Raw genomic sequence first — 26,792 nt, 5'->3', positions numbered from 1 at the left:
CAGCATCTACCTCCTCTCCTTCCTCATTGATCCCTCGGGCTGGTACAGGGATAGTTTCAACTTATCCATATGTGTAAGCACCTGAAGTGTATGTGTATATATAGATGTATGTAATGTGTCTCTGCATGTGTATCTACTTCCTAACACACTGCTGTTATTCTAGTATGACCAAGTCATGCTAACTGTATCACAAAATAATAATAGTAGTAGTAGTAATAGTAATAATAATAATAATAATAATATAATAATAATAAGTAGGACGACAAGCGTGGCTGACGACCAAGTAGTTGTCTGCCATGATGCCCGAGGTACATAGTGTGGACAAGAGTGAGGGTTCCCCATCAACTCCATCTATGTAGATGAGCTCCCTCATTATAGTCTAAGCTCTTTCTATAAGTCTGTTATTCTCATGTGAGAGTTCATATAATAAAAGCTGTCAGGAGCAGGGAAGCAATGTACAGGAAGCTCAGACAAAGCACTGGGACAGAGTACTTCCTAAAACCAGTGCCAGGTGCCACAGAAAGCCAGAAAGTCCTGACTAAGCATCTACATCTCCTGTTTCTCAGAACACAGGGCCTCCCCTTGCATGCCCCTCAAGCTTACCAACCCTATCAGTGATCCTTTGCATGTGGTGACAATTGTGACAGCTCTCTTTCCTGGGTTGACTTATTCAGGAAGACTCTAAGGCAGGAGCCTAGTTTCTTTCTGTTTTGATGTTGGTGAGACCTGACATTAGGCACAACCCTCCAGAAGCCTTGTGGCAGAGGGGACACTTGAATGCAGGCTTTCCCTTCTCATTCCAGATGCTGTAACATCTGCACCTCTGGAATATCAGGTAAGCCATGTGACACACCGCCTCCATCTGAGGAAAGACAGAGAGAACAAAGCCCTAGTCCAGTCATTGTTTCCCTTTCTTGGGAAGTAAATTTCAGGTGCTGGGTTAGCCAGGGTTTTCTGGCTGCAAGGAATTGGCACCTATGCCTGCACCAGGTCCTTGGCCCAACCCCCACGGGCCCTGAAGTCAGTGGGGATTCCAGTTACTTTTCATGTCGAGACCAAGGTCAGAGCTTGGGCAACGTGAGAAAAACAGTTGCAAGTCCTCAGGGGATGTAATCTGTGCATGATTTATGCTTTGAGTGCCCAAATGCATGGCTTATACTTCGAGTCGATAAAGAAGCCAAGCCCTCCACATTCCTTGGGGCTTACTAGACTTTGTTTTCACACAGTAGAGATGGTTGGTGACTCACAGGGCTGCTTAGGACTCTCCTGAGCCATTGGTGTGATACACAGAAATATAACAATTGGCTGGACGGGGAGGAAAGATCTATTTTGCCGATGCCCGTGTGCTTGGGTCCTCAAATAAACACTGCTTCTGAGAAAACATCCTATATAATTCCCTCTTCCCTCTCCAAATGTGATTTTGGGAGAAACTTCTAGACATTATGATCCTTTGTTTATAAGGCTCCATTTCGGTGATCAGCTCAAAGCTCGCATTTCCCAGGCTTTGTGTTGAAATTCTCACCTCCCTTGTTTGTGAAAAGGCAGAGTCTCTGCTGTTTTGTTTTTTGTTTTTTGTATTTCTTTTTTTTTTTTTTTAGCTGCTCTGGTAATTCCAGGCAAAGTTTGTAAGTAGGCTGTCCCCTTCTTCAAGAATCTCTGAGCTCAAGACATTCAGTGTGTGGGTGGCAGATGGGTCAGCTGACAGGAAGTGCGCCTGTGAAGACGGCCACCCAAGACTTTGGGTCACCGCTGATTCCTGACTGATGGAGCTCAGATCTCAGAGTTGGGAGGGCACCTGCTTGCTCTGCCAAACCAAACCGGTCCCTGCATGGGGCAGATGGCAGAGGAAGTGGGGCTTTGCACACAGGGGTTCCGTGTTTCACTTGAACAGTCTCAAATAACCAGTTTACAATGGTGGGATGTTCTTAGGCACTGGCGGTAGTGGGAGGGCTGCGGCTCTGCTCCAGATCTGCTGAACATTAATATGCATCGTGGCAGAGTTCTAGAAGCCAGCCAGCTGCACGTCTGGCCGGGCCTTGCTCTGGTGGTCCTCTGCCGACAGGACTATGAATTGCTATTTGTTATCTTTAGGCCTGAGAAGCCATCTGGTTTTGATTCAGGTGGCCTCAGGCTTGCCTCAGGGGTGAAAAGGGTGCACATTCAAATTGAATTTCTCACAATTTCCAAGTGAGAAGAATCCTAGTCTTCCCACATGGTGGGCAGCCCCTGCCTGGCCTTTGCAGCCTGGCATAAATCAATTTCACCTGTGTGGCTGAACGTGCACATGTTAACCTAATGGAGCCCACTGTGCAATCAGATAGCTTCTGCACATGTTCTGGTGTGATGAGAAGAGGTGACCTCCAGTTGACCTCGTCAGCCCTGTCTCCGGGGGTGGGGGCTGTGACTCTGGGCACAGGTAGATCTGGTTGGGGGTCCTTGGACCAGGTTCAGATTTGGCAGTACTGGGCATAGCACAAAGTCCTAAGTCACAACTGAATAGGTGAGGGAGAAGGGAGGCTTCTGTTTGAGAATCAAGCCTGATCGTGAACCACACAAACTGAGACGTCTCCTGACTTCAGATGCATGGTGCTTACACACATTTGATGTTTGCTTCCGAGGGCAGAGCCTGAGCAAGCTCTCACCGTTTCGTTGAGCAGTGACAGGTGGAGTCTGTTCAGTAGGGTGGGCTTCCTGTAAATGTGAAAAATAAATATGAAAAATGTATGTAAAGACGCTATGATAGATGAACAACCTAGGAACTGTCATTTATCCACATAGTTTTCCTTTATCAGAGTCATGAGGTTAAATAAACAAACAGAAGTCGAATCTGGGGCTGGAGGTATAACCCAGCGGTAGAAAACCTGCTTCTCCAAGTTAAACCCCCAGCACTGAGAATGAAAAGCAAAGGAAAATAGTTGAATCTAAAACAGGGATAAGCAAACAACTGTTGGGCCAAATCTAGATTGCAGGCTGTTTTTATGAATAAAGTTTTATTGTAACATGACCACACCACTTGTTTAAGCATTGTTTTCTCAGTGGCTAGTAGTTGTAATAGACCTCTCTCTAGCTCTCTAGGTATTTGTAGAAAGAAGTTTCCCATCCATTTTCTGACTTAACTGTAATTCCATTTTCATTCAATTGAAAGGGCTATTAGCCTTCTTTTGTAAACAGTAATCAGTGTAGCCTGGGACTATAGATTGGTGACAGAACACACACCTAGGATATTTTCTATCCTGTTGGCCCTGCTTTTGATGCTTCACAGCATAGGAGATTAAAGTCACTAAAGACAAAGTCCAGCAAAGGGAGCCAGCTCCTCAGACTGAGGGTAGGGAGGCCCAGAGAAAGCTCTTGGTGAGGCAGCGCAGTTCACTTGTCTGGAGTGGTCTCCCCATGGATTGTTCTTGACCCCAAATGAAAATGAAGATGAGTTTCTCTATCTATCTATCTATCTATCTATCTATCTATCTCTATCTCTATCTCTATCTCTATCTCTATCTCTATCTCCCTTTGTTTTTCGAGACTGTAGCTCTGGCTGTCCTGGAACTCACTCTGTAGACTAGGCTGGTCTCGAACTCAGAAATCTGCCTGCCTCTGCCTCCCAAGTGCTGGGATTAAAGGTGTGGGCCACCACTGCTCTGCAGATGAGTTTCCTCTTCAGAAAAATATCAGTGATTCTGGAGCTGGCCTCGCAGACATCTGGAAAGGGCTCACCACTGGCTAAGAAGTAAGAAGCTTTAGTTCCCAATGCGGTGCGTTTTCATTTGTTTTGTTTTGTTTTGTTTTGTTTTGTTTTGTTTGTTTTGCCAGCACCATCAGCAGCGGAGGGCATCATTGGTCCACTAAAGGTTTCCAGTGTAAAAAAGTAGCGCCAGGAAATGCTATCTCCACAGGAAAGGCCAATCCTGTAATGGAAACAGGTTCTGAGTCAGAATGAACGCTCAATTGGTCCTGTGCCTTGTCTCACATTTCCCGTTGGAAGAATACCGACTGATTCCTGATTCTGGGCTCATTCAGCGACGGACCTCACAAAACAAACATGGCGGTGCTGGGAATTAACAGTGCCACCCATGGTCTGCTCTCCAGGGTACAATTTCAAGGAGTTGGTTAATGGCCTTACTACAAAAGAGCCCCAGGGGTTCCCCCAAGCTTGACCCCCAAACTTGAACTCTACCTGAACTGATCTTTTTTTTTTTCCACTTCTCTTCTTTTTTGAGGTTGGAAAACATTTAATCAATTCCCCTCCCAGGACATTTGATTTCTGTGCACTTTTGCACTCCTGGGCTCCATCTGGGAGAAGAAGTGCCAAAACCGCCATTCGAAAGGCTGCCCTGGAGGCATTTTCAGTCCGACTAGAAGCAGCAGGTAACGGAAATCTTCTGAGACAGCTTGTTCTCTGGAGGGTTTCCTGTCCAGTTTTGCTGACTGAAGCATTCCCAGGGTTTGGATAAACTTTGGCTTAGCAAGTGCACTTTGATAACTGCCTTTTGGTTCTAATTGCAATTAAAATGCTAGAAGCCCCGGCCCCCAACTCTTGCCTTTAGCCGTGCCTGGTTTTGTTCCATCATGTAAGAGTGTCCTGGTCTCTTGAAAGCCTGTAGCGTCCCTTGCAGAAACTCTGGGCTGTAGCTGCAGCACTGCTGTATCATTCAGTTTAGTCGCTGGACATCCGTGGGGCATCAGCAATATTCCCATCCTGTGTCTTGGAGTTGGGGACAGAGCCTGACATCCCTAAATTATAGGGAATCAATTTGGCAGAAATGGCAATTAATAGGTTGCAATTAATAGTAACATCTCAAATTAAGCCCGGTGGGAATGAGCTGAGATAGAAGACAGACAGGCACAATGAATTGGGTGTTTTGTTTTGTTTAACCTAATGGATTACAAAGTTTGCTTTCCCCAAACTCACCATTTTAAGGAGTAATTGGCTTTAATTGCTCAAATGATCTAAGTAAATAAACTGGTAAGCAGTGGCTAGGTGTCAATGCTGAGTTCACTTAATGCACTGATGACATATCTCAAAGATGTCATGCTGTGAAGGATTCCGGAGCCCTGTTCGGTCTCTCCAGAAAATAACACTGCAGTAGGGTGGTTAATGCCTTGTGAGGAGAGGAGAACAGTATGAATGCCAATCCCATAGAAGCCACAACCCAAGAATGAGTCAATGCAGGCTTGAATTAAAGCTCAAAACAGAGGAACTCAGCCACAAGTGTGAATGGCAAGAGAATCCCTTGTAAGGAGCAGCCTTCTCACACTGATTTGCATGAGCCACAGATCAGATGCCCTTTCTCAATATGTAAACACATCTTAGAAGCAAAGTCAAAGACAGTATCAGATTAGAATATTGATGTGTATACACACACTGTAGTCTGTGATTTTCTGAAAGGTCTCAGTAGGGGCTTTAGAGACCACGTCCTGAAGAACTGTAAAAAGAAACCCATGCATGACTTTGCTCTAAGAGTCTGCAACTGATCTGCTGTGTGCTGGGTAAAACCAGGCTATTACTCTCAAATTCGAGATCTGCCAAGACAAAGTGGGGGACTTTTGAGCAGAAACATTGCATTGCCTAGAGATGTGGCATAATCGTGCTCATTGAGAAATGAAATTCCCAATTAATTTTGGAAGATTGAAAGGCCAGCCAGGGCCATCCTGACAGCCAGTTAGGCAGGCGGCTGCTGGTGGTGACATACAAGAGTATATTTGTCATCCCCAGGGCTCCGAAGGGAAAGTGGGATTCCATGACCGGAGTGCTATAAAACTGTCTGGGTATTTTGCGTATTATTCTTATTAAGTTAGAGTCCTGTTAGAGGGAAACATGTTACTATTTAGATTTCTGTCTGCTTGGCAGCCTTTGCTTCATAAATCTCACAGAAGAAAATTGGCCCACTGGAATTGGACTTTGGATATATAGCATTTCTTCAACATCAAGAAATGGCCACACTTTTTTTTTCAAATTGTTTCCCTTGCAGATAATTTTTAAACAGCCTTACAAAAATGTTTTCCTTGCTTCGCTCCCCAGTGAGTTAAAAATGCAAGCCACGGGTTGCCAATTGGCAGAATGGAAATCGCCTGTGAGTCCAGCAATGTATGAGGTGATTGTGGGGCAGACAGGCAACTGCTTTTCCTTGTGGGATGCAAAATGATCCTTTTTATTTTTAACTAATTCCCGAAGCAAAAGACCTTCCCACCCACATGTGTGGCCTCAATAAGAGACAGAGAAAAAGAGAAGCCCCAGGCTCACTGTTTGCTGCTTCCATTTTAGCAGTAATTAATATTTATGTGGTTGTCAGTAAGCTGAAAGAGCAGAAGGGATTACAATATCTAGAGCTCTTACCTGGGCTCAAAGGGGATGTGGGGAAGTGGCTCCAGGCCCTGCCAGCCGCCTGCAGAAGCCCCTGCACATGCACCTTTTATATGATGTATGTCAATGTTGGTTTGTGGTTCTGCAGTGACATACTTTTCAGCTCCTGTTACATGGTGCTGAATCGCTGAATCAAATGTTTCAAGACAAGCCCCCAGTAGAACAGCAGTTGCAGCAGAAAAAAATAGGTGTGTTGAGGTTCTAGATAGAGTGGCTATGTGTGGATACCTTGAAGTATTACACAGGATGCTCCATATTTGGGTCTTAAAACGACTACAAACGCTAAAGAAGGAGGAAATTTGATGACCTATTCTTGTGTTACTTACTTTTCTGCTGCTGTGATAAAATCGTCGGACAATAGAAAGTTAGGAAGAATATGGAAACAGGAGCCCGAGACTGGCCTGGCAGACGTAAGGCGTAGTAATAACATTTCATCCTCCTCACATGATGCTATAAATGCTCAAAGCCTGCCCTAGTGAGGTACTACCTCCAGCAAGGCTCCACCTCCTAAAGGTTCCAAATGCTTCCCAAACAGCTCTGCAGGCTAAAGACTGGCTGTTCACATACAACAATTTAAGAAGGACATCTCTCATGCATACCACAACGTCCAACTCTCTTGCATGTTCATTTTGTTTTTAAACTCTGTCTCTTTGATGTTCCACACAATGAGAGCCATTTTTGTATTCCTTTTGCTCTCACCTCCAAGCCCTTCTCTTCACCTTCTTTCAGCCTTCCCTAATCCAACAACAGGGGTCAGCTGCTTCTGTCCATTGGTTGGGTACAAATATCTGCATCTGACTTTTATTTGTGGGTCTTTAATATAAATACTAGCTTTTAAGAAAAGAGATAGCTTATTACTTTAAAATTTTAAATCAACTTTTTATTATGAAATAGACTTGGGTGGACAAGTCTGTGAGGTAATGCGGAGACAAGATCATCTTAAATATTTCCTGTCCTAACCCTAAAACCAGCTACTTCTTCTCTAAGTATTGCAGCATTCTCTATTTCTTGGTTTAGGTTGCATTGGCCCAGAGAACTAAGGTGCTTGAAATGCAACATCCACCCTTCAGTCTGAGCCTCAATGATAATGACCTGACTCTGAAACTGTAAGCAAGCTCCCAGTTAAATGCCTTTTCTTATAAGAGTTGCAGCATTCATGGTGTCTCCTCACAGCAATAGAATCCATGAGCCACCGTGATTGATACTTCCTGCACACACTGTCAATATCTGTGCTCAAACCAGGAAGAAGCCTTCCTGTTCCCATGAGTCCGTGGCATTTGGGTCCTTGACACAGCCACACTTAACGTCCTGTTGTTCCTTCTGGGATCCAATTTCTCTCCCACAAGAGGTTCCTTTTTGTCTGAACTGAAAGGGAACTTTGGTTGAGTGGGAGGCAAGGTAGGAGGGCATAGAGACAGGAAGAGCTCACAGGATGGGAGAAAAACCCATTAAGAATTTCAAGGGGGAAGAAGAATCAGAAAGCCAAGGAGAGCATGAGCTTGTGGTCATGGACAGACATCAGCAGAGTGGAGGCTAATCTTCAGCAGTAATAGTAAGCCAGCACCTTGTAAAATCCATAGCTTCTGAGATAAACTTGCAGAGAGTGCATTTTATTAAAAAGCTGTGCTCTCAAGCCCCAGTCCAGTATTCACATGCAGAAGGAGAGTTTCTGTGCTAAACTATCAGTATTTTGAGTTACATTCAGCTAATTCAGATTCTGAGTTCACCATATAGAGTTCAACCTGAAGCCACTGCAGCTGGTTTGTGGAGGTCTCCTGTGACTAGCTTAAGGCTTCTGCCTGTGGAGAGCTCACTGAGAAACCAGCTCTGCCAGTTTGTAAAGGCTTTTCTTCTCTACTAGCCCCTTATCTAACTTTCTAAAAGAGGAAGCTACCAGAATCCCATTCTCTATCATCAGGACACATTACATTAATTAGAGATGAGCAGATCTGGGTGCTGAGTTGCTCCTTGCATCATAGCTGCCAGGTATTCTTAACCAACAGAACAAGGAAGCCTGGATATATACCGACACCCTAGAGACATTTCTCAGTATATCATCTGTATATTTATTAAGCAAACCATGAGTTTGTATCAGTGTCTCTAGCTCCAGTCTGTTGCCACATGCGTCATTCTAGTCTACAACCTCCAACAGTATTTAACATCTGCTTTTAACATCTATCGTCTATTTTAACTGTTCATTTTCCAGGGTGCATGTGGGTTTGGACTGGTTAACAGATCTTCACAGAAACAAGTCCATCAGCTAGAGGACTGAGCACACGCATAGCTGATTTACCTTTAGTTTTCCACATGTTTTGAGTTGCTTAGTTCGGTCCCCTTTCCCTGTAGATGTCCCAGTAAAGTTTTATTCATTTTCTCAGTGTTTGATATTCCATCAAAGGCTCTTTAAACCTATTTTTAAAAATTCTTATGCATTAAGCTTCATTCATTGTGTTAAGTGTACCACCATGGATTACTTCATTGACAAGAGAAAAAAAAAATCTCTGTCTGGTCTAGTAAGCTTTGACAAAGGCATAGTATCATTGTCTACCATAATAAATGCATAACTCTGTTTGCTCTAGTCCCATATCTCTACACCCCAAACCATTGATTTATTCATCACCTTTAGGGTTTTATCTTTCCCAAAGTGTCATATAAATGGAAGCATAATAGGAAGCCTTTTAAGATTGGCTTGTTTTACTCAACATTTTAGGTTCCCTTTTCCCTTAAAATTCACTTTAATTATTTCCATGTCTATCTATGTCCCTCAGAGTGGATGTCTTTCATCTATGTGAGGTCCTGTGAAAGCCAGAAGAAGGAGCCTGATCCCACTAAATCTAGAATGACAGGCAGTCATGAGTCACACAACATGGGCGCTAGGAACTGAATCTGGGTCTTCTGGAAGAAAGCAAGTGCTTCTGGCTGCTGATGCATCCTCTACGCCAACCCTTCTCTTTAATTCACTGAATAGCAGTAGCCCATGATATGTACACAAGTGCTGGTTAGCTTTCAAATACATTTGGCTGAAATATCAGATGGTTAGGTCACAGAGAAGTAGAATATAAGAAGCTCTTGTCCTTATATGTTCTACAATGACATTCTTAACATATTGGTTGGTAGAAGTTACACATCTATTTGTATATTTCAGCAGATTTACCTAATAATTGTGAGGAACAACCATACAAGGATGGACATGAAGACACATGAGTGTAGTAGAAGCCAGATTTTTAATGATGGTCTTGAAAGAATGGGTTTCCAGTGTACAGGTACTTGTGAGTCAGTTACAGCAAACTATTTGTCCACCACCATGAAGGCCCCACTCCTGGTCCCTCATTGGATAAGTTCTATGAGGTATACAATCTAACCTAGAAGTTGCCTAAGCTTTATCATTTCTTATAGAGCATTCTATGTTTCCCTCCCCCTTTTACATGCACATTCTTCAACAAAGAATTTCCTACTGGCGTCTTCCCTGCTTCCTCACACAATGGTTTGAATAAGAAATATCCCTGTAGCTGGGCGGTGGTGGCACACACCTGTAATCCCAGCACTTGGGAGGCAGAGGCAGGCAGATTTCTGAGTTTGAGGCCAGTCTGGTCTACAGAGTGAGTTCCAGGACAGCCAGGGCTACACAGAGAAACACTGTCTCGAAAATAAACCAAATCCAAAAAAAAAAAGAAGAAAAGAAAAGAAAAAAGAAAAAAGAAATATCCCTATAGATTCATGTACTTAAAACAGTCAACAGTTAGTGGTACTATTTGGGAGGTTTATGGAACCTTTAGATGATAGATCCTTATAGTACCCAATTAATCCTACTCAAATTGATTCTGGTGGTGGCAGTGATAAGATCCTACTACCCGCCTAAATGTTTTGTATTCCTACCTAAATGAGAGACACACAGAGAGACTTTATATTTTGATATGCCTTTAACAGCTCAACAGCTAGGCCACTTCTAAACCTCCGTGAGACTAACACGTATCCCCCTGATATTCTTGAGTCATTGCTTACTGAAATCTATATTCCATCTTTGTTGCCCTAGACCCAGTCGAGGGAGGGGCAGGAAAGAGAGTTGATGCTGCTCTTCTCAGGCCCTTACATGTCTGCTGTGAAAGTCCATCCCGGAGGGCAGCAGCTGAGGCTTTTAAGCTTGGCCTTGCTTCCTGTCCCCTCTCTGCTTCCTGACTGCCAGGCCAGCTTCATACTCCCGCTGCCATGCTTTCTCCATTGCTGTGTACATACTTCATCCCACAGGAACCATGGCCAAAGCAAACCCTTCCTACCCCAAGTCACTTTTGGACAGAGTGTTTTATCTGAGCCAAGGAAAAGCAACCTAAACAGAAATTGTTCTTTGCTTTATGTTATTAAGTTTTAGTATTCTTTGAATTTTGAATAGAAGCCCTTTATCAGATATTAATTTTATATACATTTTATACAGCTTGTATTCTCATTCTGTCAAGAACATCTTTTGAAAAGAAATGTTTAAACAAAATCAATTCATCAACTTGTTTTTATTTCATAGATCATGCTTTTGATGTTAAACCTGAAAACTCATCATTAAACCAAGATCAAATTTTCATCTAGATGTTTTAGAATTCTGAATTCTTTTCATTTAGGTCTATGATCCATTTTAAATTAAGGTGATAGGGCTATGTTGGGGATCGGTGTCAAATATCTCTCTGGCATCTTATAGAGACAGGAGTGAATATATTTTGGGCTAGCACACACACACACACACACACACTCAAAAATTCCTAACTGATCTGTTGTTTGCAGGTGGGTTTTTTTGTCTGTTTTGTTTTTTTCCCATCTTGGACATTTCCCTGGTAGCCAGGACAAGTAAAGCAGAAACATACGATACTAACCAGGTTGGTAATAATGGAAATGAGCTATGGACACTCGTTAAGGAGACCTTGGATTCCTATTCTTACTCATTCCTCTAGATCCAAGCAATCTTGGGAGATGCTGGAAGTAGAAGGCTAATTGAGAGAGGGGCTCCACAAAGCTGCTTCCATGAGGTTATCCAAGATGGAGTAGGATGTTGTAGTGATGGAGTTGTTTGGAGGGTCACTCCTACTTCTGTAACTGTTCACACTCTGCAGAGCTCAATAAACTCATTGGTCTCACCAAGTTGGATTTTGGTAAAGTGATACTTATCTTGGTCTGTAATTTGGTGTTCCTCTGAGGTGAACAGACATTTGTTCATGTCTCTTCAGCAAAAGTTAATGCAAGATCCCTCTATCTAAAACCTTTACTGTAATCACACATGACACGTTTAGTTTACTACAAGAGGGAATATTTAAGGGCTCCCAGAGTTATGAGATAGATTTCCAGAAGAGCCTTAGTCTACCGTAACCTGCACATAAATCTAAAGAGAAGTGGCATCTGAATTACACTGGTCCTTCGACGCTGCTAACACCGAGCTCTGGATTTCTCTCATTATCATCTTGTACTTTTCAGCATGCAAGTTCTACACAGTTTGTTGTATTTGCATGGATGTATTTCCCATTTTTAGTAATTATAATTGTACTTTATTTTATATTTGTTTTTATATGTTCTCAGCTACTAACTAGAAACTGAGTTGTTATAACTCTCATGACATTGCTGGATTTGATTGCCTACTGTTAATATTATTAACCTAGGAGTTTGAAAACAGCAATACTTTTACTTCTTCCCATGTGATCTGTATTCCTTCTATTTTGCTTTCTTGCTTTATTTCACCAGATAAAGCTTCTAGGGCTAGGTTGGGGGAGCATTGCCTTATATCTAACGTTGGGTTGGGAGCATGCAGTTTTTCTTTACTCAGTGTACTGTGAACTAAAGGGTTCATGTAGATTTCCTTTATCAACTTGAAGAAGTTCTTTGGACTGGAGAGGTGGCTCAGCAGTTAAAAGCACTGGATGTTCTTCGAGAGCACATACATGGTGGTTCATAACCAGCTGTACCTGCCAAGTTCTCTGGGGATCCAACACCCTCTTCAAGCTTCTGAGAACACCAGGCATACATGTGGGACATGTAGGTAAACATCCATTCTCTAATTAATTTGATTATGTATTTTAACATGTGTTATTGGCATATTTTAAGGCTACTTTATTGGGTTCTTATACCTCTCCTTCCCTCCTAACCCTTTTTTACTCTAATCCCTTCCAACTCTCAATTCGTTGGCATATCAAGTCTCATCAGGACTAAAGTGTAACCTATCCCACTGAGGCCAGACAAAGCAGCCCAGCTAAGGGAAAGTGGTCCAAGTAAGAGATGTCTCCCCAAGCTCCAATTTTGGGGGGGACTCACATGGAGACCAAGATGCAAATCAGCTACATATGTGTAGAGGGTCTAGGTCCAGTCCATGCATACTCTTTTATTGGTGATTCAGGGTGTGTGAGCCCCCATGGGAAAGACATGCATGAGATGTTCTCATGGATATTAGCCATTCCCTCAACTTCTCCATTTTTAACCCTGCACATCTTGCAGGCAGGACAAATTTGAGGTGGAAGATTAAAAAAAAAAAACAAACAGAAAAATGAGGAAAAAGGAAATTAAAAAGACTTTCTTTTTACGTCTTCCTGATGCAGAAACTTATACTATTGATTCAAAGCCTTTTCTTACATTTCCATTTGAGCATTTAAGTATAGAAATTTCCCTGGCATCACAATTTTAGCACTCCCCTACGGATTTTGATGTGTTAAATTTTCATTTTTCATTTAGTTCAATATTTTTTTCAATATCCTTGCTATTTCCTCTTTAGCTTGCATGTTGTTTAAATATTATTGGGTTACAATTGCTTAGGTATATTTCTCTTATTCTTCTGTTATACATTTATAGTTTGATTCTGCCATAGTCAGAAATGTAGTCTGCATGACTGAGAACACTTTAACAATTCCTGAGACATTTTTTGACCGATGATGTGTTATACTTCTATGGATGCTTCACTGCATTCTGTTCTTCCACTCATATCAATTGGACCCTCTTGGTTGATACTGTCACAGAGGTTTTCTGCATCACTGATTTTTTTTTTTGTTTTGTTTCACCAGTTATTGAAAGAAGCAATACTGAAGTTTCTAGGTAGAATCATGACGTTTTCTGCTTATCTTTTCTATTCTACCTACTTTCTCTTTACATATTTACAGCACTGTTGTTTGGTGCATACATTAGGATGTTATGTCCTCTTGATGGACTGACCTTCATACTCTTATACAATGTCTTTCATAATGTTTTCTTGTTGATGTTTATTTTTAAAAATTTAAGTTGATTTTTTAATTATTTTTAATTTTTGTGAGATCACAGTGTAATTATATCATTCCAGCCTTTTCTTTCCTCTTTCTAAACTCTTCCGTATGCCCTTCCTTGCTCTCTTTCAATTTTATGACTTCTTTTGAAATTAATTGTTGTTACAAACATATACACATGTGTGTGTATATAAATGTATATGTATAAATATATAAGTACATCTCACTTAGTAAGTGTATTTTCAGGGCTGGCCATTGAAGAAATGACTGGTGTGCTCTTCCCTGGGGGAAGACCATTTCCTCTCCTCTCAGCATTTATTAGTTGCTCTTGGTCCTTTGTGTAGGGTGGAGGCCTCATTGTCTTACCCTTATCCACTTTGACAGGTTTATTTCTGTTGTGCCTGTTCAGCTCATGTTTAGACATGTTGATGCACCCTTAGGAATATAGCTTCTCATGTTCCTAGGACACACAGTCTCACAATAAACTCCCTGGTATTCTGACTCTTCCAGTATTTCTGCCTACTCTTCCACAATGATTCCTGAGTCTTAGGTGTGGGAGTTGTAAATTTTTTAATTCTTTTTATTGGTTATATTATTTATTTACATTTTAAATGTTATTCCCTTTCCTGGTTTCCACAGACCCTCTATCCCAATCCCCATGCCCCCTGCTTCTATGAGGGTGCTCACCCACCCACCCACTCTCTTCTCACTTCCTCTATGGTGAGGCACCAAGCCTTCACAGGACCACAGGCCTCCTCTCTCACTGATGACAGATAAGGCCATTCTCTGCTACATATGCAGCTGGAGCCCTGGGGCCCTCCATATATACTCTTTGGTTGGCAGTTTAGTCCTTGGGAGCTCTGGGGGATCTAGTTGGTTGATATTGTTCTTCCTATGTGGTTGCAAACCCCCGCAGATCCTTCAGTCCTTGCCCTAACTCCTCCATTGGAGCCCCTGTGCTCAGTCTGATGGTTGGCTGCGAGCATCCACATCTGTATTGGTAAGGCTCTGGCAGCCGGCATTTCTTGGCATCAGCATTAGTGTCTGGGTTTGGTGTCTGCATATTGGATGAATTCCCAGGTAGGGCAGTCTCTGGATGGCCTTTCCTTCAGTCTCTGCTCCACTCTTTGTCCCTGTATTTCCTTTAGTTAGGAGGTGTATAGTAGATAGATCCACTGGGACTAGGCTCTACTATCCAAGATCCATGACTTTACTAGCCTTGTGCAGTTGGCTAAATTTCCAGTTAACAAGACTGGTTTCCTTCTTGTTGAGCAGTTCTAAAATCCAATCATAGAGCTGTTGGTTACTGTGAAGGTATGTGCATTACTATTGCACCTTTAGAGTAATTTTGCCATATTGGTCATTGCTGTGGTTCATGGACAATACATCTGGGAAGAACTCTTGGTTTCCTCCCTCATTTAGAAGCCTGCATGTTACCGTCTGGTACCATGAAAACAAGTCTTCAGAGAGGCGGCTTTCAGGTCAAGTCCAGCTCAGAGGCCTTTCAGCCCTGAGTCTGAAATTCGTGGTAGCTTCACAATAGAAACTTACCTTCCATTTTGTGTGTCAGGGATGATGGGGTGGCAACCAAGGGCACTAGAAATAGCCTATAGTGTTTTGGAAGTCTCTTAGACTACTTTGAACAAAGAGAGAGAGAGAGAGAGAGAGAGAGAGAGAGAGAGAGAGAGAGAGAGAGAGAGAGCTTCTTGCTCCTAGCATCAATGTGGCAGGATATAGAATCTACTTACACAAATCAACGCCTTCTTTTATGCAACAACAACTAACACATGGAGAAGGGCATACTCCTATTTATTATAGCCTCAAAGGAAAAAAAGCATATAGGAATAAATCTAACCAAAGAAATGAAAGACCTCTACAATTAAAGCTTTAAGCCTCTGAAAAAAAAAGGAGAAAAAATACCGGAAAATACAACATATGTTGTGCTAATGGATTAGTAAAATTAATATTGTGAAAATGGCCATTTTACCAAAAGGTATTAATAGATTGAATCTATTAATTCCCATCAAAATTCTCATTCCATTCCTCAAGACATAGAAAAAATATCTTAAAATTCGTGTGGAACCACAAAAGACCCTGGAAAGCGAAGAAAATCCTGAGCAAAAAGTGCAGTGCTGGAGAGATTACCATTCCAAATCCCAGGATCTATCACAGATCCATAGAGATATGTGCAATATAGTACTATCAGGAAAAAGAGACACACAGACTAGTGGAACAAAATCATACACCCAAACACAAGTACGTATATTGCAGCCATTTAATACTTGACAACGATTCAAAAAAAATGTGCTGGAGAAAAGAAATTCATTCAATAAATGGTTCTAGAAAAACTGGGTGTCCATCTGCATAGAAGTTAAGTTAACCTGTATCACCTCTCTGCACAATAATCAGAAGCACACTACCTCTGGCTTTTGTGATCTGTCCACCAGCTTCCCACATCCTTGAGGAATGGATGTGTATAGATCTCCAGGTTGGAGCTGAGTACTTTGTAGTCTCTTATTCTCTGCACTTGGTCTAGTTATGAGTCTCTGTACTGACTGAAAGAGAAGTTGAAGTCTGTTGTAGCATAGGATTGCAGCAGCAGCAATAGCACATTCCCTCAGGAAAAAAGAGAAGAGTGGAGCAGGCATGTTGTCCTTTTCTCAGGCTTTTTTTTTTTTTCCCGAGACAGGGTTTCTCTGTATAGCCCTGGCTGTCCTGGAACTCACTCTGTAGACCAGGCTGGCCTCGAACTCAGAAATCCGCCTGCCTCTGCCTCCCAGAGTGCTGGGATTACAGGTGTGCGCCACCACCGCCCGGCTTCTCAGGCCTCTTCTTATTAGGATAGCACCTGAAAGAAGTTACCTACTCCACAGTTGGTCTCTCTCTCCCAGTAACTGTACACATATAATTCTCTCTAGAACACATGGGCACCTTTTGCCAGCTCAAGATAGTTCTGAATCTAGTCAAGGTAACAACCAAGACAATCATAAAGTGATTTTCCTTTCCAGTTTACTTTCCTTCTGATGTTCAATTTGCTAAACTGCTCTTCAATCTTTAATTTCAGTTTTGTTTGTTGTTCCCTCCATCCTACTACTGAGCCTGTGAACTGAGCACAGGGATAAAGATGGAGCAGAGATTGAAGGTATGGCCAACCAATGACTGGGGCCCAACTTAAGACCCATCTCATGGGGCAGAGCAAACCACTAACACTGTTAGCAATACTCTGCTATGCTTGAAGACAGAAATCTAATGTAACTTTCTCCTGAGAGGATTCATCCAACAGCTGATGGAAAAAGATGCAGAGACACACAGTCAAACATCAGGCAGAGCTGCTTGTGGAGTCTTGTGGAAGAGTAGGGGACAGGACTGAGGGAGCTGGAGAGATCAAGGACACTAAAGACTTAGAGTCATTTGACCTGGGCCTATGGGGGCTCACAGAGACTGAACCACCAACCAAAGAGCACACAGGGGCTGGACCTAGGCCTCTAACGCATTTGTAGCAGATGTGCAGCTCCATCTTCATGTGGGTCCCCCTAATAATTGTAGCAGCATCTGTCTTTGACTGTTGCCTGCCATTGGATCCTTTTCCCCTAGCTGGACTGCTTGGATGGACTTTAGTGGGAAAAGATGTGCTTCTGGGACTGGATGTCCCAGAGCTGGCTGGTACTCAAGGGGAGTTTCCCTTCACTGAGAAGAGGACAGGGTGACAAGGGGAGGTGCTTGGGAGGGTGGGACTGGGAAGGGGTGGGGCTGCAACTTGGGATGTAAAGTAAATAAATAAGTTAATGAAGAAACTTTTAGGTTATTGGTAGTTGCTTAGTTCTAAAGTTTCTGTTCAATTCCTCTTTATACAAAAAAACAAAAACAAAAACAAAAACAAAACCTTTTTCTTTTCCAAGACGTAAAATCTGTGATTCAAGGTTTGATAATGACTGCTTTAAAATTTTTATCAGGGGCTGGGTGGTGGTGGCGCACACCTTTAATCCCAGCACTTGAGAGGTAGAGGCATACAGATTTCTGAGTTCGATGACAGCCTGGTCTACAAAGTGAGTTCCAGGACAGCCAGGGCCACACAGAGAAACCCTGTCTCGAAAAAAAACAAAAAAAATATATATATCAGACAATCCTAGCATCTTCATAATTTATGTGGGCATCTAGTAATATTTTTAGGATTCAAATTGTGGGTTTCCTGAATCATAACATGATTTTTGTTATTATTTTTTTCAAGATTCTACATTCTTTTGAGCATTGACTTATGGGATCTTGTTTCTTACCTTCTGCTATAGCTGGCTTCTGCACTGCTTCATTTGGGGCAAAGAGGGCCAAAAGTCCAGTTCCCTGTAGTCCAGTTCACTGTCACACGGAAAGTGGAAGGTGGGAAGCACTACCCTCTAGCGTGGACAGAGAAACAGCCTCGTACTCATTACTTCTGGACACCACACCAGTGGAGAGTTGAGATTCTAACTTCACAAGAGTGAAGGAATTCTGGGCTTCCTGTTTGGGTGTTGTGCAGATGGAGCCAGTGATACCTTCTGTAGTGTTTCGAGTCAAGTGCTTATCGTAAAGCTATTTCTGTCTAATCTGCTGTTTCTTTTGTCTTTGGATTGAGAAAGCAGAGGTTTAAAGTGGTCCTGTCTTCTAATTCTGTGTAGCAACAGAATGTATAATAAATATATGTATATTTTATTTGCAATTCAGATTTCTCTAGGATAGATTTTTCTCTTTTTTTTTCTTTTTAATCCCAATGGACACTTATTTTTTTTATTCGATATATTTTTATTTACATTTCAAATGATTTCCCCTTTTCTAGCCCCCCACTCCCCGAAAGTCCCGTAAGGCCCCTTCTCTCCCCCTGTCCTCCCACCCACCCCTCCCCACTTCCCCGTTCTGGTTTTGCCCAATACTGCTTCACTGAGTCTTTCCAGAACAAGGGGCCACTCCTCCTTTCTTCTTGTACCTCATTTGATGTGTGGATTATGTTTTGGGTATTCCAGTTTTCTAGGTTAATATCCACTTATTAGTGAGTGCATACCATGATTCACCTTTTGAGTCTGGGTTACCTCACTTAGTATGATGTTCTCTAGCTCCATCCATTTGCCTAAGAATTTCATGAATTCATTGTTTCTAATGGCTGAATAGTACTCCATTGTGTAGATATACCATATTTTTTGCATCCACTCTTCTGTTGAGGGATACCTGGGTTCTTTCCAGCATCTGGCAATTATAAGTAGGGCCGCTATGAACATAGTAGAGCATGTATCTTTATTACATGGTGGGGAATCCTCTGGGTATATCCCCAGGAGTGGTATAGCAGGATCTTCTGGAAGTGAGGTGCCCAGTTTTCAGAGGAACTGCCAGACTGATTTCCAGAGTGGTTGTACCAATTTGCAACCCCACCAGCAGTGGAGGAGTGTTCTTCTTTCTCCACATCCTCTCCAACACCTGCTGTCTCCTGAATTTTTAATCTTAGCCATTCCGACTGGTGTAAGGTGAAATCTCAGGGTTGTTTTGATTTGCATTTCATTAATGACTAATGAAGTTGAGACACTTATTTTTTTAAGCCCATACAAAGTCAGAGCAGAGCTCAGAAACACTTGTCTCATCCATAGACAGTATACAACAGTCCTCATCCAGGACCACTTCTTCATTTTTTTCTTCTTTCCTGGGAGCATGCCAGACTTACATCATTTTTTACAACTACACAGTATCCAGAAGAGTAGGAGAAGTCTTGTTCAAAAGTTGGAGTCTTCTCAGAAAGCAGAAGAGAGTGCAGTGATATAGCTAATGGAAACTTTGTTTTAAAGTTACACTGAGTTGAGCTCACTTCATTTGATAGAGGTGCCAGTTTGGACAAAATCTCTGCTCATGAATCCCTCTCTCTGGAATGTATTAGAACCATCCCTGGTCTCATTGGCTTCTTCCAGAAAGCTGGAGGTGACTGTGTAGAGAGATTTTCTTGCATACTTCATAGAAAGTACACCTGTCAATAAAATGCTGGTGGTCTATTAAGCTGACACAGGGAATAGGAGGTGGGAGTTCCAGTAGGGAGAGAGTTACTAGGGAGAGAGTCAGGCATAGAAAGAGATTTGCTCTAACTTTGAGGAAACAGACATATGATACTGAGGAAATATAACCAGCATGTGGCACTCATAGGAGAGAATAAATAGGATAATTGAGTTGCAAGGTACTCAAAAACTAGACAAGTTTGTAGCCTAGGCATTTACTCAAAAATAATAAATCTTAGAGTCTATTTTGGGAACTGGGGTGCAGGTGGAAAGGGCTGTGGTTATATAACTGTCTCAAAGTCAGTAAAGGACACAGATGTCTGTGTGATTTTCTGATTCACATATGTATTAGATGTCAGGTTTGTGGTCTGGTCAAAGTTAGTGATTGAATTTCTATTCGTGCCAGCCTCTAAACCAATTGTTAATACCACTTCATTAAAAGTCTCCTGATCAGCAGTCAATTTTACTGTGTCACTATTTGATACTGGTTGGTCCCTGGTTGAGTTTAATTGGTCAATTGTTGAATCTAGAATATCATCACTGGTTGAGTCTACTAGATCATTCCTGATTGATTCTGGAAAGTCATTGGTTTAGTCTAATGGGATATAATTCAATAGATCTAGAAGATAACAAGGACAACAAGTTGATTCTAGTAGGATCTAACAGGTCATTAATGGACTCTTCATAGACTGGGGAAAGCCATAGGCAGGGTGCATGAGACAGAGGATCTCATGACCTTGTAAAGCATGGTGTCACAGTGAGGGTGGGGCAGCTAGTGAGCAAGAGGAAGGAGTTCAGGAGAGATTCTTACAAGGTTAAAATATATGCACTACTTATTTTTTTTATTCACATTGCCTAGCAAGTTTCTAGAAAGTTCCAATGAATGTGCAGTTTATTAGATTTCAAGGACCTCCACTACCACTGCCAGCTCTGAACATTATCAGGTATGCAATCTGCTTTGATTAAGGCTCACTAAAGGCCTATTTTGATAAAGGAATTACATAATTTGCAATATTGAAAAGACTTTGGAGGTCACCTTTTTAATATTGTGACAGAGAAGTAAATCTTATGAACAACCCATTTCTAGTTGCTTAAAGTCAGAACTGCCTCTTGAAGAGAAGTCATTGGCTATTCTTGGATCACCTTCTAAAATCAGGCTTAATAGGAATTTATAATGAAGAGTATTTACCATTATAAATAACTTGGCAGGGAGGAGACAGAATTGTGAAGAAAGGAAACAGGCATGGCTACTTCACCAATGAACTATTACTTGTAGGAAATAATTAGCCCCAATTCCATATTCTTATAAAATAAGAATAAAATAAGGGATTTATGAAAGGGGTAGAAAAGGGACTCCAGAGATGGCCTAAGTTCTGTCTTCTGCTCTCATTAAGACAGGACACAAAGTTTCTCTGTGTTTGAAATGTGTTCTGGATGAGAACAGAGAGAGTTGCAGCCAATGACCTCTGGATGTCTTCATGGGTCCTGTTGTTATTAGAGAGACATGTTACTTTGAGAAGCATGTTGCCTCCACTTTCCAGAGATTATCCACAAGAGTTAGTTTCCCTTTACCTCTAACTCTAGGTTGCCTCACACACATTGTCAAAAGTGAAAACCAACCAAACAAACAAAAAACCCAACAGCTCATAACAAACTTATTTTGTAAACCTAGTTTTTGTTGTTTAATTTTATACTATGAATCATGGATACTTCTATTAAAAAAAAACAATTTGCAAACTTCTGAGTACAAAGGCCAAATAATGGCTTTTGTGATTGGAGATTGGAAAACAGACCCTAGAAACAGCCTGCTGGTGTATAACACCAAGTCATTTGGGTCTACTTTTTCACCAAGTTAAAGCAGATCCATCTGTTTCCTTTACATTGCAGTTCACTTACACGGCATTTAACAAGAGAGACACCATTTTGGTTAGGTCTTGTCTGCTGGGTCCAGTACAGAACCTATCTGAAAACAATTGGCTCTCAGAATTTTTAATAAACACTGTATTTTCCTAAGCCACTTTCAGAGTTATAATCCAAGCCTTCCCAGGACTGGAGAGTTGGTAGAAGACTCTGGAACAGAGGAAGTATAGTCTCAGCACTAAAATACTTTCATGGAGTCTTCCTGGCCTCAAAGGGATGCAGGCTGAGAGGATGAAGTGTTGCTGACAGGGTCCATATTTCAGTCAGTACATTCACAGCTCCCATTGCCACAGGGCCTGGGTCCTAACCTCTGGCAAGCCCAGGCCTCCACAGTCACACATTTGTGGCTGTGTTTTCAGAGTGAGTTCACTGGTCCTGACAGGATACTCATTTCCAGTCAGCACACACATGATATTATCTGTGAAAGAAAACTATCCCTGTATGTGTCTGTTCTGGTTTTGGCAGCCAGCCCTGCTGGGATAGTGCATCATCACAGACTAACTGAAGTCAGAGTTCACTCTATGAAGATAGCAGGGGTTCAGCAGACCATTGATAATGAGCCATATTCCCAGAGCACCAAGGGAGTCTGTGGATGCTGAAGAGATAGATGTCTTGGCCAGGAATCAGGACTGCTCTCCCAGGAGGGGAAGTTTTGCCAGGCTTGTGATAGAGAAAGATGTAGAGGCAAGACTATAAGTGTCTGGAAGTTTCTAGAAAAATCTGGTAGCTATACATAAACTGAGAGCGTGTAGGAGGAATAGTATAGAACTTCTTGGAAATAGGAAGCAAATAGCACATCTGTGTCACCAGTATCAACCTCTTGCCAGATCACCTGCTTATTTGGATGGTTCCCCTTAATGTTTTTGGTGTCACATAAACTTAAATTATCCAAGAATGAGATCATCTTCCTCCAAATTGTCTCTTTTTCCTAATTCCTACTGTACTTCCAGACACTCGGGGCAGAGCCTTTGACATTTCCCCTTCTTCCAGTTGAATCTGTGTCTAGTCCTCTTGGTGATCATCAATCCCCTGATGTCTCTTTTGATTTCTGAGTCATGATCTCAAAGCTATTGCTCAGAAACATGACTAAAAATAAAGTCAGTGTAAAAGAAAAGGAATTTCAAAAAGAAAAAATTGTAATAAACTGGGAGAGTTCTCATATTCGTGCTGTAGGCACCAGTCTCATCCATAACTGTACCTGTCCAGGTCTGTAGGACACTAGACTTTGATAAGCCAAAGAACTTGGGACCCGCAATGTGCCTTGCTAAGTTCCTGTGCCTAGGCCCTGTGAAGTTGTTCCTGGCATGTGTTCCTTTTCATAACTCGTGTGCCCTATCTTCCTCCTTTATCCTAAAATTCACAGCCTGGATAGGCCATTATGAGTCATTCTCCTCTCTACCTCTCTGAGATTCTATCAAACCTACAGTCACAACCCCGCTGCATTTACAAGCTCAGATCCAGAACCAGCTGCCACCAATCTGTAAGAACTGTTCAAGTATTTTGCAATTTCAGAACCTTCATCATCTAACCTATGAAGTGGGGCCAATTATAGTTCTTAACTTAAAAAAAAAAAGAAATATTTCTTGACTGTTACACACAATGTACTCAAGACAATGTCTGGCAACTAGCTGTTAATGCTCAAAAAAATGAAATATTCATCGCCACTGTAATAATTTTTCTTTTTTAACATTTATTTTTATTAGATATTTTCTTTATTTACATTTCAAATGTCATTCCCTTTCCTCCTTTCCCCTCCGAAAACCCCCTAGCCCATCCCCCTTCCCTCACCCCTATCTCCCACCCCCCACTCCCTACCCCCCATCCCCCATTCCCCTGCTCACTAACCCACCCACTCCTGCTTCCCTGTCCTGGCATTCTCCTACACTGGGGCATCACGCCTTCACAGGACCAAGGTCCTCTCCTCTCATTGATGTCCAACAAGGCCATCCTCTGCTACATATGCGGCTGGAGCCATCGGTCCCTCCATGTGTGCTCTTTGGTTGGTGGTTTAGTCCCTAGGAGCTCTGGTAGTACTGGTTGGTTCATATTGTTGTTCCTCCTATGGGTCTGCAAACCCCTTCAACTCCTTGGGACCTTTCTCTAGCTCCTCCATTAGCATCTGGGACTGTCTAGTGGCTACCCCCTGTACTCCCTCTCCCACTTCTACACACCTACTTTCAAATTCCTGACCCTCTGTACTTTTCCCAATCTCCTCCCTTATCTGAACTGCCCCCTTTCCCTCCCCCTCCTCTCTAGCTCCCAGATCTCTCTCTCTCCCTCTACTTCCAGAGATTATTCTCTTCCCCCTACTGAGTAGTGCTATAGCTTCCACACTTTGGTGTGATCTTCTTTCTTCTTGGGTTTCATATGGGCTGTGAGTTGTATCATGGCTATTCTGCTCTGCTTTTTGGCTAATATCCACTTATCAGTGAGTACATACCCTGTGTGTTCTTTTGTGACAGGGTTACCTCACTCAGGATGATATTTTCTACTTCTATCCATTTGCCTGTGAATTTCATAAAATCATTGTTTTTAATAGCTGAGTAGAACTCTATTGTGTAAATGTACCACATATTCTGTATCCATTCCTGTTGAGGGACATCGGGGTTCTTTCCAGCTTCTGGCTATTATAAATAAGGCTGCAATGAACATAGTGGAGCATGTGTTCTTCTTATATGTTGAGGCATCTTTTGGGTATATGTCCAGTAGAGGTATAGCTGGGTTCTCAAGTAGAACTATTTCTAATTTTCTGAGGAGCTGCCAAACTGATTTCCAGAGTAGTTGTATCAGCTTGCAATCCCACCAACAATGGAGGAGTGTTCCTCTTTCTCCACATCTTTGATAGCATCTGCTGTCACCTGAGTTTTTGATCTTAGCCATTCTGACTGGTATGAGGTAGAATCTCAAGGTTGTTTTGATTTTCATTTCCCTGATGATTAAGGATGTTGATGTTGAACATTTCTTTAGGTGCTTCTCGGCCATTTGATATTCTCGGTTGTGGCTGGTACCTCCTAATTCTCTCTCTCTCTCTCTCTCTCTCTCTCTCTCTCTCTCTCTCTGTGTGTGTGTGTGTGTGTGTGTGTATGTGTGTGTCTCTTTGTATGTGTGTGTGTATCTCTCTCTCTGTGTGTGTGTGTGTGTGTGAGAGAGAGAGAGAGAGAGAGAGAGAGAGAATTGGTGGGAAACAGGACACTGCTGGGAAATATTGGAAGTCAGAGTAAGTAGTTACAAATTATAAACATCTGATCACTCATGCGCATGGAGGAGGGAGGAAGGGGAAGGAAGGGGTACCTCATTATCTATAATGATAAACATGAACCCTAAGAAGTAGAGAATGAAGTAACCTACCCAGAATAGTAGTGAAGAATCACAGTTATTTAATCAAATGTGTCGATTAAGGATAGGAAAAATGTGATTTTATTTCATGGAATGTATAAAATAGGAGACAGGGAAACTGATAGAGTAAAGAGAGTTCTTAGCCTCACAATTTCAGACCCCACACGAGAAAGGATTAAAGATGGCAGATGAGACCCCAGACCACAGCGCTTGGCAACAGCTGTCCCATGATTTTATTGGGTCCAGGAAGAAATCACATAAAGAATCTCTCCCATTTCTGATCTGTAATTCCAAAACCACTTTTCATCAAACAAAACTAAACTAAAGGTATAAAGCTGAAGGAGAAACCAATAAAAGGGAATTAGGGACAGGAAAAGTGAACCAAAACACTGAGAGACTCTTTTATCATGTTGTGCCTTAAAACAAAATTGAAAGACATGCAAACACAGCCCTCAAATCCCTCACTGCTTTCCCTGTCTGGGACTTACCAGAGAGTTCCTGCTTGCCCTAGTGTTGTTTCAGTCAAGCCCCCAGGCACTGATGCTATCTCTCCTGACTTATTCATTGCTTCTTTATTTTCCTATCTCTAAAATGTACCATTGTACAGAATCTGGGCACAGCTACAAAGATTACCCCATAATTCAACTATTATCTACACCAAATCCCTGTTCTGTCTCCTTCCAGTCTCCAGCGTAATGACGATGAACAAGCCTGAGACCCAGGCAGCAGTCCCCCTTTCCAGCTACTAGATGTAGGTCACCGGATTAGGCCCAAAGTGGGTCAAAGGAATGAAAAACTGAAGAAGGCTGGGAAGTTAGGTCAGTCGGCGAGGCACTTGCCCTGCAAGCAGGAGGGCTCACTTGGAGCTTACTCACTGGCCAGTCTAAACTGCACGGTGATTTTTCAGGCCAGTGAGAAACCCTGTCTGAAAAAAGAAAAAGGTGGATGGTGCCTGGGGAATGGAACTGGAGTTTGTTTTCTGGCCTTCACTTGCACACAAATACACCTGAACATTCACACATGTTCACAGATCCACTTGAAGTCATTGTCTCCATTCCTGAGGGTAATGTTAGAACTGACACATTGGGTCATTAGTTTATTTTCCTATCTCTAGTCACCGTAATCAGATCTGCTATGGTGAAACACATATAGAGGCCTCAGAAACTGCCCCTCTCCCAGAGAAGTAAAAGTAGTAAAAGTGGCACTGTGTGCTATAAAATAGCAGAGATGAGGACCATCCTTTAAAGCTTGAAGGATATATGGTAAGTAGCCCCACTCAAGTCTCCATTTACCTACCAGTTCCCTGCAGAGCAGCACAAAGATCTTCTAAGAATGACGCGCTCAATCATTGTCCCAATTGTAGTTGCTCTGTCAGCTGTGACATTTAAAAAAAAAAAAACCAGGTCAATAGTATATTTACAATATGCATCCACTGATATGGGTCTCTCTATATAAAGGAAAACAACCATAGCTATCTTGAACAGTCAGCTCTGCCCAAAGCTGTAACCATTCATTCGCTCTGCCTAGTATTATGCAATCTGGGGAAAGATGGACTACTTGGATGCCTCTGGGATATCGCATGACCCACAATTGAGGATTCCCTGATAATTAGAGTTTCTGAGCATCTACTGGGGAACTCTGGTCAGACACATACATGACAAAGTGTGGGAGATAAGCTCCGTGATGATTTAGGCTCTACCACATCATCAAAAAGGCCTTAGCAATCCAGGATTCCAGTGTCTTGTGACACCCTTCCAGAGTTGAGGAAATGGTGATTCTTATATTTCCGGCCATGAAGAAGGAGGGATAAAGTCTGAGAGACATTGGAGATAGCAGGTGCTATGCCTCCCCATTTCCCAGATATAGATGCTGCTAGACAGACTAACCTACATATATGTATATATGTATACGTATATGTATATGTATATGTATATTTTTCACTTACCTCCATAGCTT

Source organism: Apodemus sylvaticus, chromosome 14 (genome assembly GCF_947179515.1).
Source record: "Apodemus sylvaticus chromosome 14, mApoSyl1.1, whole genome shotgun sequence".
Taxonomy (NCBI): domain Eukaryota; kingdom Metazoa; phylum Chordata; class Mammalia; order Rodentia; family Muridae; genus Apodemus; species Apodemus sylvaticus.
The sequence above is the reverse complement of the archived record's forward strand: the minus strand, read 5'-3'. Positions refer to the sequence as shown.